The sequence below is a fragment of the Scylla paramamosain genome, chromosome 10 (genome assembly GCF_035594125.1).
Source record: "Scylla paramamosain isolate STU-SP2022 chromosome 10, ASM3559412v1, whole genome shotgun sequence".
NCBI lineage: Eukaryota > Metazoa > Arthropoda > Malacostraca > Decapoda > Portunidae > Scylla > Scylla paramamosain.
Window position 1 is genome coordinate 14,687,638 of NC_087160.1, and position 13,750 is coordinate 14,701,387.

General features: G+C 38.4%; 1 non-coding gene across 1 annotated transcript; it reads right to left on the reverse strand.

Moving 5' to 3' along the window:
• Nucleotides 1-585: 585 nt before the first annotated feature.
• LOC135104554 (5S ribosomal RNA) lies at nt 586-704 on the reverse strand. The gene has a single exon (XR_010270466.1). It is a non-coding gene; the product is annotated as a 5S ribosomal RNA (ribosomal RNA).
• Nucleotides 705-13,750: the final 13,046 nt, after the last annotated feature.

Genomic DNA, 13,750 nt, shown 5'->3' on the forward strand with positions numbered 1-13,750 from the left:
CTTTAAGAAGCCTGGGTGATATCTTGTCTGACCCGGGTGTTTTGTTTACGTTCATGCTCTTTGTGACTGAGAGGATTTCACTTTCTGTGATGGTGAAGTCTGGCAGCGCGGTGCCTCGTGACTGAGGCGTGGGGGTCGGCAGTCTGCCCTGAACATGTCAATCGTGAAGACTGGTGAAAAGTACTCGTTCAGGGTGTTCGCCATGTCTGTTTCGCTTACTATTTGTTTACCATTTTCTGTTATTAATGGACCAATCGTTGATGTTAAGACCATTTTTGCTTTTACATGACTGTAAAATTCTTTTGGGTTCGTTTTACATGAGTTCGTGATCTGAGCTTCGACAGATTTTTTGCTGCATTTGATCAGCTTTTTTTTGTTTTTCTACGTAATCTGTCGTGCTCTAGTTTATCATCATTATTTTGTGTTAGTATGTATTTGTGGTACGCATTTTTCTTAGCCAGAAGGCAGCATCTAATTTCATTATTCCACCATTTCGATTTGGTGTTTTTTACCTTCCGTCTGTTTCGTTGCGGTACACACAAAAACGTAGTTTCATTTAACTTTTTAGCAAACAAAATGTTGGAATGCCAACAACATCTGGTGTTCCCAGGCGGTCACCCATCCAAGTACTAACCAGACCCAACGTTGCTTAACTTCGCTGATCAGACGAGAAGGGGTGTATTCAACGTGGTGTGGTCGTTGGCCACACCAGGAGGAGGAAGAGGAGGAGGAGGAGGAGGAGGAGGAGGAGGAGGAGGAGGAGAAGGAGGAAGAATGAGAGGTGGAGACGGAGGAGAAGATTGAGAAGGAGGAGGAGAAAGCGTAGAATCAGGAAGAACATTTTAATATACTCCTTTTCATAGAGTCACATATTTAGAACCCTGTTTGTTGTTATTTTTAGAGAGAGAGAGAGAGAGAGAGAGAGAGAGAGAGAGAGAGAGAGAGAGAGAGAGAGAGAGAGAGAGAGAGAGAGAGAGAGAGATTATATATATATATATATATATATATATATATATATATATATATATATATATATATATATATATATATATATATATATATATATATATATATATATATATATATATATATATATATATATATATCAGTCGGGTAAACTATTTTTAGCTCCACCTGCCAATATCGTGAATTGCCTTCCAATCTATTAAAGTATATCTCTGACAACTATACTAAAAATTCTGTCAGAATTTCTTTTTTTTTTCATCTAATATATCACGTGCATTCTATATTAACCACAATGGCTTCTCTAAAACGTTAAAATGGGTTTGGTACAAGTTTAGAGTATGACAGCGAAAAACACATTTCACAGCATAGGAGTGATCGAGCTCAAATCTTTAAGCGACTCTTAGTTTATTTTCTGTCCGTATATTACTCATAGCTTATTATTAAAGTCACATAACCTTCTTCTAAAACGAATTATTCTTTAATCAGAACTGCTTTTAGCGAATACAAAGATTATTATTTCAGTTCTCAATTTCTTTTTTTTCCGCATGATGGTGCATAATCATTGTTAAACTTACAGTAAAATCATACAGGAAAGACGCCCTTGAAAACCAGAATAGCTTCCATTAGTGTATGCTAAATGCTACCGAGATAAGACGTCAAAACAAAAAAAGTATAGGACCATAACAACATAAGGCGGCGTTTTGTTTTGTTTTGTTTCGTATTTTTTATTATTTTTTACGACTAAGGTTTTTTTTTTCCAAATGTCACTTTTCATCATAAAAATTATCAAGAGTTTTGTTTTATAATTTTCTAGTAAGACATACTAAGAAATATTCTACGTATAATTCTGGCACATAATGGCACAATTTCTTTCAGTTTCTCCACCAAATTTCTGAGTATTTTCTGTGTCGCATCACTCTTTCCCATCAGGCAAAGCTTCCCTTACACCTCCCCTCCGTCCCTCACTATTGTATCTATCTTCTCTATTGTCGCCTCTTTTCCTACAAACCTTTTCATCCAAATATATTCCCCTCTAAAACCTGTCCCATATTCCCCCTCCTTCTCTCTTTATCTTCTTCCTTTGTGCCGCTTTCTTTCCCTCCTTCTCGTGTCTATATCTCCCCTCTCTCTCTTCCAATCTCACTTCCTTCCCTCTTCCTCTCTCTCTCTCTCTCCCTTCCCTTTTCCTCTTTCTCTCTTTGCTCCATAGGATGGCAAGAGGGAAGAGAGAGAGAGAGAGAGAGAGAGAGAGAGAGAGAGAGAGAGAGAGAGAGAGAGAGAGAGAGAGAGAGAGAGAGAGAGAGAGAGAGAGAGAGAGAATTTTTTACTTTACTTTGGTTTTTATTTTATTTTATCTTCTCTTTTGCCCAAAAAGCCTTGCTTAAGAAGGGCTGTTTGTCCTATGCCATTAATTTTATGTAATATAATTATGTATCTAAGACAAACATAATAAAGTGTTTCAAGTGTTTCAAGAGAGAGAGAGAGAGAGAGAGAGAGAGAGAGAGAGAGAGAGAGAGAGAGAGAGAGAGAGAGAGAGAGAGAGAGAGAGAGAGAATGTGCGAATTAAGGTGGGTTGAATAAGAAATGTAAGTAATGACAAGAAACGAGAAAGAAGAGGGGGAATATGAGGAAGAGGAAGAAGAGGAGAAAGAGGCGGTGGAGGAGGTGGAGGAGAAAGAGAAGGAAATATTGTAATGCTGAGGGGAAATAAAAATGAAGAAATTATTTTTTGAGCGCCAGAGAGAGAGAGAGAGAGAGAGAGAGAGAGAGAGAGAGAGAGAGAGAGAGAGAGAGAGAGAGAGAGAGAGAGAGAGAGAGACTAAACGGATATATATATACGAGGTGTGTCATTAAAGTTCCAGGACTGGTGTCCTAAAAGATGAATTTCAAACCCAAGCCACAAACCACCATATTTCCCCTTCAAAGTAATCCTTCTGGAGTATACAACTGCGCTCCCAACCCTCTACAGTCACTAATCTTTTTCTTACGTGCTTTTAAAATCATGTCCTCTGTTGCAGGTCGTTTAACAATGAGCGCTGAACAGCGAACAAACTTGAAGTTTTTGGTGCAGTTGGGGAAAACGCCGTCAGAAGCACTGGGTATGCTGCAAAAAGTGTACGGGGATGAGACAATGTCACGCTCACGTGTTTTTGAGTGGTGCAAGAGGTTCAAAGAGGGCCGGGAGGACGTGGAAGATGACCCCAGGAGTGGAAGACCCTCAACGAGCAGGAATGAGGCCAATGTTGAGCGTGTCAAGCAGATGGTGCGTGACGATCGTCGGTTGACTGTTCGAAAGATCGCAGATGAGCTTGGCATGAACCACAACAGCGTGTGGAAGATTATCACTGAAGATCTGGGCATGCGGAAAGTCTGTGCGAAGATGGTGCCGAGACTCCTGAACGATGACCAGAAGGGACGACGCATGCAGGTGTGTCAGGACATCCTCGAGCGTCTGGAAACTGAACCAGACTTGCTCAGGAGAGTCATCACCGGCGATGAGTCCTGGGTATTTGAGTACGACCCGGAGACCAAACGCCAGAGCCTTCAATGGAAGAGTCCGGCGTCGCCACGGCCGAAGAAAGCAAGGCAGTCCAGGTCCAGCTTCAAGGTCATGTTGATCGCTTTCTTCGATGTGAGGGGCATCGTCCACTGCGAGTTCTTGCCACAGGGCCAGACAGTCAACCAACATGTGTACAAAGAAGTACTGCGGCGTCTGCTTCGTGCAGTGCGCGAGAAGAGGCGGGAGTTGTGGCAGGGCAACTCGTGGCTGCTTCACCACGACAATGCGCCTGCTCACAATGCCCTGAGCATCAGAGAGTTCTTGGCCAAGAAGAACATCGCCGTGCTGGAGCAACCGCCCTACTCACCTGACCTCGCTCCGTGCGACTTCTTCCTCTTCCCCAAGCTCAAGGAGGTCATGAAGGGGACCCGTTTTGATGATGCGGACGACATCAAAAAGGCCGTGACGACGGAGCTGAGGAGCATCCCGCAAGAATCCTTCCAGCAGTGCATGCAAGCCTGGCAGAGAAGGATGGACAAGTGCATGCGGTGCCAGGGGGATTACTTCGAAGGAGATAACGTATAGTTTGTAGCCTGGATGTGAAATAAAACTCGTGTGGCACCAGTCCTGGAACTTTAATGACACACCTCGTATATATATATATATATATATATATATATATATATATATATATATATATATATATATATATATATATATATATATATATATATATATATATATATATATATATAGGCAGTAATAGACATAAACAGGTAAACTCACACACTAACAAACAGAAAGAAAACACACAAACAAAATTAGGGTCTAGTTTCTTTGTATCAGATAATGAAGTGTTCCCCTTGATTACAAAGCGATCGTCGACGAGGAAAACCATAAAATATTACAGCGCGGGAAAAAAAAAATGTTGGTACGGAAGAATTTATTTTTTTCACTTTCTACTTGAAACAATTTTCTGCGGAAGTGAGCAATTATTGACATCCGGTGCTTATGTGTAGGGTATGCTGGTAGTGGTGGTGGTGGTGGTGAAGGGAGGGTAGCTGTAGTAAGGGAGGTAGAGGTATTAACAGTATGTAGTACTAGTAGTAACTATTGTTGTTATTGTTGTTGTTGTCGTTGTTATTGTTTTTGTTGTCGTTGTTATTGTTGTTGCTGCTGTTTTGTTGTTGTTGCTTTTGCTGTTGTTGTAATTTTCAAGGTTGTTATGATTTATAATACTGACAATTACAATAACGGTAATAGTAGTAGTAGTAGTAGTAGTAGTAGTAGTAGTAGTAGTAGTAGTAGTAGTAGTAGTAGTAGTAGTAGTAGTAATAATAATAATAATAATAATAATAATAATGATAATAATAATAATAATAATAATAATAATAATAATAATTATTATTATTATTATTATTATTATTATATTAACTCATCATTACTACTACTACTACTACTACTACTACTACTACTACTAGTACTACTACTACTATTACTTTTCTTGTACTCGTACTTGGTCTTTTGATATCAAATACTGACTACATTCAATCGATGTTTAAAATCAACAGGGAAAGATTCACCTACAATTGCTCATCTTTGACATTTTTGCTCGACACAGAAAGATAATGAAGGTAAGTATTCTAGGCTTCTCTTCTTCACACTACTTATATGATGGACACACACACACACACACACACACACACACACACACACACACACACACACTCTAGCTGCACCCTCATGTCACTGGCTGCACAAAGTGGTGGATGGGCCAATCTGCTTAAACCAAACTACACATGAGAAACTCCGACATCATTACTTGGTGGCTACTAAGGTAAAATGTAAGTACGGACATAATAAAATGTGATCCAGAGAAAGCGGGGAAATCATGAGGTAATTAAATGATTGAGGACTGCAAGCGAGATGCAAAATAATAAGCGAGGACTTGTGTAAAAGAGCAATTACGGGCGGAGCAGAATATGCAAGAAGAATGGAAGGTATTTCAGGAGGAAGTTACAGAATCAAAGGAAGTATTTGACCTGAGGACGTTCCTAGGGTAAGGAAAAAGAGGAAAAATTATAAGAATGGTGGAATGATGGTTGAATGAAGCATGGTAGATAGTGTAACTGGGGGAAGAGATGCATACAGAGATGAAGAATGAGGAGAAAGTTTTCTAGGTGAGTTGTACGGATGGTGGTGATGCTGATGGCAGTGGTGGTAAGGAGGGGGAGGTTGTGGTGGTAGTAGTAACAGCAGAAGCAATAATAATAATAATGATAATAATAATAATAATGATAATAATAATAATAATAATAATAATAATAATAATAATAATAATAATAATAATAATAATAACAATAATAATAATAATAATAATAATAATAATAATAATAATGATAATGATGGTAATAATAATAATAATAATAATAATAATAATAATAATAATAATAATAATAATAATAATAATAATAAAAATAATAATAATGATAATAATGATAATAATGATAACTATAACAATAACAATAATATTTATCATTATTATTATTGTTATTATTATTATTATTATTATTATTATTATTATTATTATTATCATTATAAAAATAATAATAATAGTAATAATAATAATAATAATAATAAATAATGATAATGACAACAACAACAACAACAATAATAATGATAATAATAATAATAATAATAATAATAATAATAATAATAATAATAATAATAATAATAATAATAATAGTAATAATAATAATTATAATAATAATAATAAAAATAATAAAACAGCACTCGAAATAATAACCTAGTAATGTGCGTGCCTGTGTGTGTGTGTGTGTGTGTGTGTGTGTGTGTGTGTGTGTGTGTGTGTGTGTGTGTGTGTGTGTGTGTGTGTGTGTGTGTGTGTGTGTGTGTGTGTCTTTATGTAGGAGGGACACCGGCCAAGGGCAACAAAAATCTAATAAAGAAAAAAGCCCACTGAGATGCCGGTCCCGAATAGGATCAGAAGTGGTGGTTAAAAATTGAAGGATAATTGTCTTGAAACCTTCCTCTTGAAGGAGTTCAAATCATAGGAAGGTGGAAATACAGAAGCAAGAAGCAAATTCCAGAGTTTACCAGAGGAGATGAATGCATTAGAGAGGTGGACAGAATAGGGGTGAGAGAAAGAAGAGTCTCGTGCAGCGAGGTCGGGGAAGGAGGGGAGACATGCAGTTAGCAAGATCAGAAGAGCAGTTAGCATGAAAATAGCGGTAAAAGATAGCAAGAGATGCAACATCGCGGCGATGAGAAAGAGGCTGAAGACAGTAAGTTAGAGGAGAGGGTTTGATGAGACGAAAAACTTTTGATTCCACCCTATCTAAAAGAGCGGTATGAGTGGAGCCCCCCCAGACATGTGAAGTATACTCCATACATGGACGAATAAGGCCACTGTACAGAAGTCACGAGGGGAGTTAGATCTTGAAAGATTTTGACACTTTCTATTAATGAAGGCGTTTTAGGCTAGTTGGAGAACAGACTTGGCATTGTTCCGGGAAGAAATGTAAATTCCATGAGATTCTGATGATGGACGGCTCAAGTACCTTTTGTGGGCTACCTCTCTATCATGTATAGCATGAGAACAGGCTGTGTTAAACCAAGGTTTGGAAGGTTTAGGTTGAGAAAAAGAGTGAGGGATGTACGCCTCCATGCCAGACACTATCACCTCTGTTATGCGCTCGGCACACAGAGACGGGTAGTCATTCCAAGGAAAATCAGCAAAATACTTCCTCAGGTGCCCCCCAACTAGCAGAGGCAAAACGCCAGAGGCACCTCCGCTTAGGGGGATCCTGAGGAGGGATTGGAGCGATAGGACAAGATACAGATATGCGATTGTGATCGGAGGACCCCAACGGAGAAGAGAGGGTGACATCATAAGCAGAAGGATTAGAGGTTAGGAAAAGGTCAAGAATGTTGGCCGTATCTCAAAGACGGTCAGGAATACGAGTACGGTGTTGCACCAATTGCTCTAGGTCAAGGAGAATAGCAAAGTTGAAGGCTAGTTCACTAGGATGGCCAGTGAAGGGAGAGGAAAGACAAAGCTGGTGGTGAACATTAAAGTCTACAAGAATGGAGATCTCCGCAAAAGGGAAGAGAGAATGTGCTCCACTTTGGAAGTCAATTAGTTAAAGAATTTCTTGTAGTCAGAGGAATTAGGTGAGAGGTATACATCACAGATAAATTTAGTTTGAGAGTGACTCTGTAGTCGTAGCCAGATGGTGGAAAACTCAGAAGATTCAAGAGCGTGGGCACTAGAGCAGGTTAAGTCTTGCGCACATAAACGCAACATCCAGATTTGGACTGAAAATGAGGATAGAGAAAGTAGGAGGGAACAGAAAAGGGCCAACTGTCAGTTGCCTCAGACACCTGTGTTTCAGTGAGGTAAAGAAAATGAGGTTTATTAGAAGAGAGGTGATGTTCTACAGATTGAAAATTACATCTAATATCGCGAATGTTGCAGAAACTAATGAAGAAAAAGTTGAGGGGAGGTATCAAGACACTTAGGGTCGATACCAGAAGAGCAGTGCGACCTAGTGACATTTGTGGTTCCCTCTCCAGATGGTGACTCCGAAGCTGGTGTAGAAGTCGTCATGATTTTTTTAATTTTGAGTGAAGGATGTGTGTGTAATTAGGTGTTTGTAGATTTGTGTGAAGGAAGAGAGTTGTCTTTAGAGGGCAGGCTGTGACTGCTCCCTTGTGTTGTGAGACAAAAAAGAGAAACGTTCAGTGAGGTCACAGCTGGGTTTAATGATAAGTTTACAGAACCCCCTGATCCAGTGTTTTACACCTCAATGGGAGTAATTATCGTTTTGGCAGGTGCCTACTCCTCCTCCTTGTGTGTGTGTGTGTGTGTGTGTGTGTGTGTGTGTGTGTGTGTGTGTGTGTGTGTGTGTGTGTGTGTGTGTGTGTGTGTGTGTGTGTGTGTGTGTGTGTGTGTGTGTGCTTGTGTGTGTGTGTTGATGTGCATTATGAGGGATACGTATCTGTTAATGCACGTGTGGCTGAGTGTGTGGGAATATGACTCTGTACGTGTGTGTATAAGGTGCGTGTGTGTGTGTGTGTGTGTGTGTGTGTGTGTGTGTGTGTGTGTGTGTGTGTGTGTGTGTGTGTGTGTGTGTGTGTGTGTGTGTGTGTAAGAGTAAACGCATCTAGTTAATTGCGTGCAATTTAATGAACACGAGTGAACGGCGCGTAATGAAATTTTCGCTCGCATGATTCATTACTTTGCAAAATTACACCTTCGCGTTGATGAAAAAACTTTATATATTCACTTACATCGTGCGCTCTCTCTCTCTCTCTCTCTCTCTCTCTCTCTCTCTCTCTCTCTCTCTCTCTCTCTCTCTCTCTCTCTCTCTCTCTCTCTCTCTCTCTCTCTCTCTCTCTCTCTCTCTCTCTCTCTCTCTCTCTCTCTCTCCGTGTCAAATTTTAATGCCTTACATAGGAAACATATTTTGACAAAACATAAATATGAGCCAGTAAATAAAGGGGGAAAGAAAATACGAGAGAGAGAGAGAGAGAGAGAGAGAGAGAGAGAGAGAGAGAGAGAGAGAGAGAGAGAGAGAGAGAGAGAGAGAGAGAGAGAGAGAGTCAGTAGTTTCTACTTTCTCCCAGACATTAAACCTTCGTATGCCTGAGAAACAAATGAAAAGTTGTGGAACCAAAGTTACAAGGGAAAGAGAAGATTTAACTCTGAAACTACATTTAATTCAGAGGAAAGTGTGCGTGCATGTGTATCCCTTGTTTTCCCTTTAACACCTGCTTGTGTTGCTGCCACTACTATTACTACTGCTGCTACTACTACTACTACTACTACTACTACTACTACTACTACTACTACTACTACTACTATTGCTACCGTTAAGTAACCTGTCTTTCTTCCTGTTCTTTCTCATTCATTAAGCCTCAGGTAATGTCTGTCTGTTACAAGAAAGAGGAAGAATAAGAGGTTTAGTTTTAAATCAAAGGTACTCATTTCCTATCCCAGTCAATCTCGTGTTAACTTAAAGAAAGTAAAAAGTCACTCTAATCTGGTATTCTGTAAAAGAAGTCAATCTTCATGAGACATTGGCGGGTGAAAACTGCTCGTGGATGGAAGATTGCTCAGAGGAAGAGGAAGAGGAGAAGAATAAGAACAAGAACAAGAAGAACAAGAAGAGCAAGAAGAAGATCAAGAAGAACAAGAACAAGAACAAGAACAAAAAGAAGAAGAAAGAAAGAAAACAAACAACAACAACAACAACAACAACAACAACAACAACAACAACAACAACAACGTATGAATAATAATGAGAATTGGAATTAGAGATAGATGAAAAAAAGAGAAAGGAGAATCAAAATATCATCCCCTTAGAGGAGTGGAGTAAAAGCGATCACTACTTAAACGAATGGAACGATGGACAAAAAAAAAATATTGCTCATCCTTCGTCAGACTCAAGGATCAATACTTTTTTTTGTATGCAAGCAACTTAGACCTTTAATTCACTCCCTGCATCCCTCTTCACTATTCTATCCATCATCATCATTAGGAGTCATTTTAATCCGACTAAACACAAATTATCACACCTAGCAGCTTGGCGTTTATGAAAATAGTGAGCTTCGAGAATTTGTATGCAGTGTGTCTCTTTGATCTTGATGTGAAATCGTTAGGAGGCGCCGTTAGGTTACGTGACGTTGCCGTGCGCTTGATGCTGCAACTGATGGCGGCGTGTGTGCGTTCATCAGGGACAAACGTGTGTAGCTGAGCGGTCTGCCTCGTGTCTTTTTCCCTCAGGGGTGAAAGAAAGGAAACACCAAAGCGCAGACATCCCGGGAAATGGGAAATGCTGAGTGATAATGATGGTGGGATTTGAAGGCAAACTCACTGCATTCCGGTCTGTTTCCTTTTTGGTGTTCGTTTTGTTTTATTCGTTGGCTGGCTAACTGGCTGTGGGGTGTTACACGGACACGGATATGGCACACACAAACACAAACACAAACACACACACACACACACACACACACACACACACACACACACACACACACAGACACACACATGAACGGACAAACAAACAAACAAACAAACAACCAATCAAACATATGCAGTCAAAAGACGAGAAAGAAAAAATCACGCTATCTCCTTCCCCCCATCTCTCTCTCTCTCTCTCTCTCTCTCTCTCTCTCTCTCTCTCTCTCTCTCTCTCTCTCTCTCTCTCTCTCTCTCTCTCTCTCTCTCTCTTCCTCTTCCTCTTCCTCTTCCTCTTCCTCTTCCTCTTCCTCCTCCTCCTCCTCCTCCTCCTCCTCCTCCTCTTCCTCCTCCTCCTCTTGCTCCTTATTCTCTTCATTCTCCATCTTTTCCTCCTCCTCCTCCTCCTCCTCCTCCTCCTCCTCCTCCTCCTCCTCCTCCTCCTCCTCCTCCTCCTCCTCCCCCTCCTCCTCCTCTTTCTCCTCCTCCTCGTCTTACCCTTCGTGCTTTTGCTCTCCATACTATTTCTTTTATTATCCTTCTCTTTGCTTTCCTCTTCCCTTCTTTTCCTGTCTTCTTATTCTGTTCCTTATCCGTCAAAAAACTAAGTATCCCCTGCATTGAATTTACCAATAATATTGACTAAAGCAGAAAAAAAAACACTTGGTGAAAACAATAATCATAACCATTGAGTGCTATAAATATTCATGTGGTAATCCCCGTCAATAATATTAACGAGGGGAGCGTGGAAAAAAAAAGAAAAAAAAAAAAAATATATATATATATAAAAACAAAGCTTTTTCTGTTCCACACGGAAATTTGTTTTTCACTTTCAATGGCGTAACTTTTTTTTTTGGGGGGGGAGAAATGTTCGCGCTATTGTTTAGAAAGGTTGAATCGCGAAGCACCTTCAATTAAATGACAATTTTTTTCGGTAAATTTGGTGTCATCTCATGCATGATGATTTCTCCCTTTTCTTTAAGCTCCTCCTACTCTACAGATACTACTACTTTTATTATTAGAGTACAACTATAACACTACCTTCACTGTTACTACTACATTTGCTACTACTATTCTTACTACTACTACTGCTACTACTACTACCACTACTACACTACTACTACTACTACTACTACTACTACTACTACTACTACTACTACTATTAATAATAATAATGATAATAATAATAATAATAATAATAATGATAATAATGATAATAATACCACTAATAGTACCTATATTGGTAATGATGATAATAATAATAATAATAATAATAATAATAATAATAATAATAATAATAATAATAATAATAATAATAATAATAATAATAATAAAAATAATAATAATAATCAGCATCAGCATCATAATTATAAGTTATATTATCATTTTTATTGCTGTTATGTTTATTATTATCATTATTATTATTATTATTATTATTGTTATTATTATTATTATTATTATTATTATTATTATTATTATTATTATCATTATTATTACTATTATCATTGTTATTATTATTATTATTATTATTATTATTATTATTATTATTATTATTATTATTATTAATATTATTATTATTGTAATTATCTTTACCAGTAGTAGTAGTAGTAGTAGTAGTAGTAGTAGTAGTAGTAGTAGTAGTAGTAGTAGTAGTAGTAGTAGTAAGAATAGTAGTAATAAATAATTATTGCCTTAATATTGTAATCCCTACAATTATCATGATTATCATATCTATCATTATCACTAATATCACCATTATTGCCATTTAACGTGGTGTTGCTGATAGTGATCTTATCGCTTCTCCATTATTATTGCTTCGCGAAATCATTGTAACAATTAAATGAAAAATAAGTCACGGAGAGAGAAACGAAAGTCGCATTAAAATCATAGATTACTAAAGAAAAGAGAAAAGGGAAAGAAAAGCATGAATCACAGTTCAATTCCCTGCATCAGTAAGCAGCGCACTAAATAAATACGTAAATTCACAGAAAGCACAAGTTATATTTCTTTGTAGAAAACAGCAAACGTGGATTACATGGATTACACGTGTGGGTGAACTTAACGCACGAAACTCTAACATCAGAAACACAGTCAACATTAAGCGCTTGCTTGAATCCCGACCCGCGAGATGTGAGTATAAACACGTGTCCTATTTATGAATTTGTGTGTGTGTGTGTGTGTGTGTGTGTGTGTGTGTGTGTGTGTGTGTGTGTGTGTGTGTGTGTGTGTGTGTGTGTGTGTGTGTGTGTGTGTGTGTGTGTGTGTGTGTGTGTGTGGATGGAGGCAATCAAATCCGAAATCAGACCGACAGACAGACAGACAGACAGAAAAAGAAAACAGAAAAAGACAGACGTACTGATAAACAGAAAGACAGACTGACTGACAAACAGACTGGCATACACATAGTGAGACAGACGGATAATAGACAGAGTGAAATGGTTGCTTTTCTGGTGCAATGAAATACATACTGACACACACACACACACACACACACACACACACACACACACACACACACACACACACACACACACACACACAAGAATTAAGAAAACATCCTAAAGCTCAGCCAACTGTTGCGTTTTGCTTCGTTGTTTGTTTGTTTGTTTACAGTTTGTGTGTAAACAGTTTTGAAAAAATACGGCTAATATTTTTCTTTTTGTGCAAGGAGGAGAGAGAGAGAGAGAGAGAGAGAGAGAGAGAGAGAGAGAGAGAGAGAGAGAGAGAGAGAGAGAGAGAGAGAGAGAGAGAGAGAGAGAGAGAGAGAGAGAGAGAGAGAGAGAGAAGTAGATATTGAAAAGAAGACAAACGTAAAAGAAGGAAAAAAAAGAGGGTTATAAAAGGAAAGTAATGCAAAGAGAAAAATCAGATTAAAAGAAAGAGAGAAACATGAAAGGACAAAGAAACCACCAAACTAACATATAAATGAATACGCAAACCAATCACCAGACCAAGAGAAATAAAAACAAAAGCAAAATATTTGGAAAGAAAGCAAGAAACACCAAAAGGAAGAGATAGAAAAAGTTAACACGGCCAAAGAAAAAGGGAGAAAAAGTGCATTGTTTAAAGTGAAAAACAAAAAAACTGTTACAGATTAAAAATAAAAAAGACGAATGAAGAAGGAAGTAAATCTCATAAAATTTTAGACAGTGTGCTGGAGTGAAAGAAAATATGCTACACTAAGAGTTACGCGTTCCTCATCACACTTATGCTTTGATTATGTATGAGGAAAGTGTAGGAGCTTAACTAAAACAGGTGGATGTGGGAGACAAGGCACTTATATTTGGTTCTTCCTGTCTCAT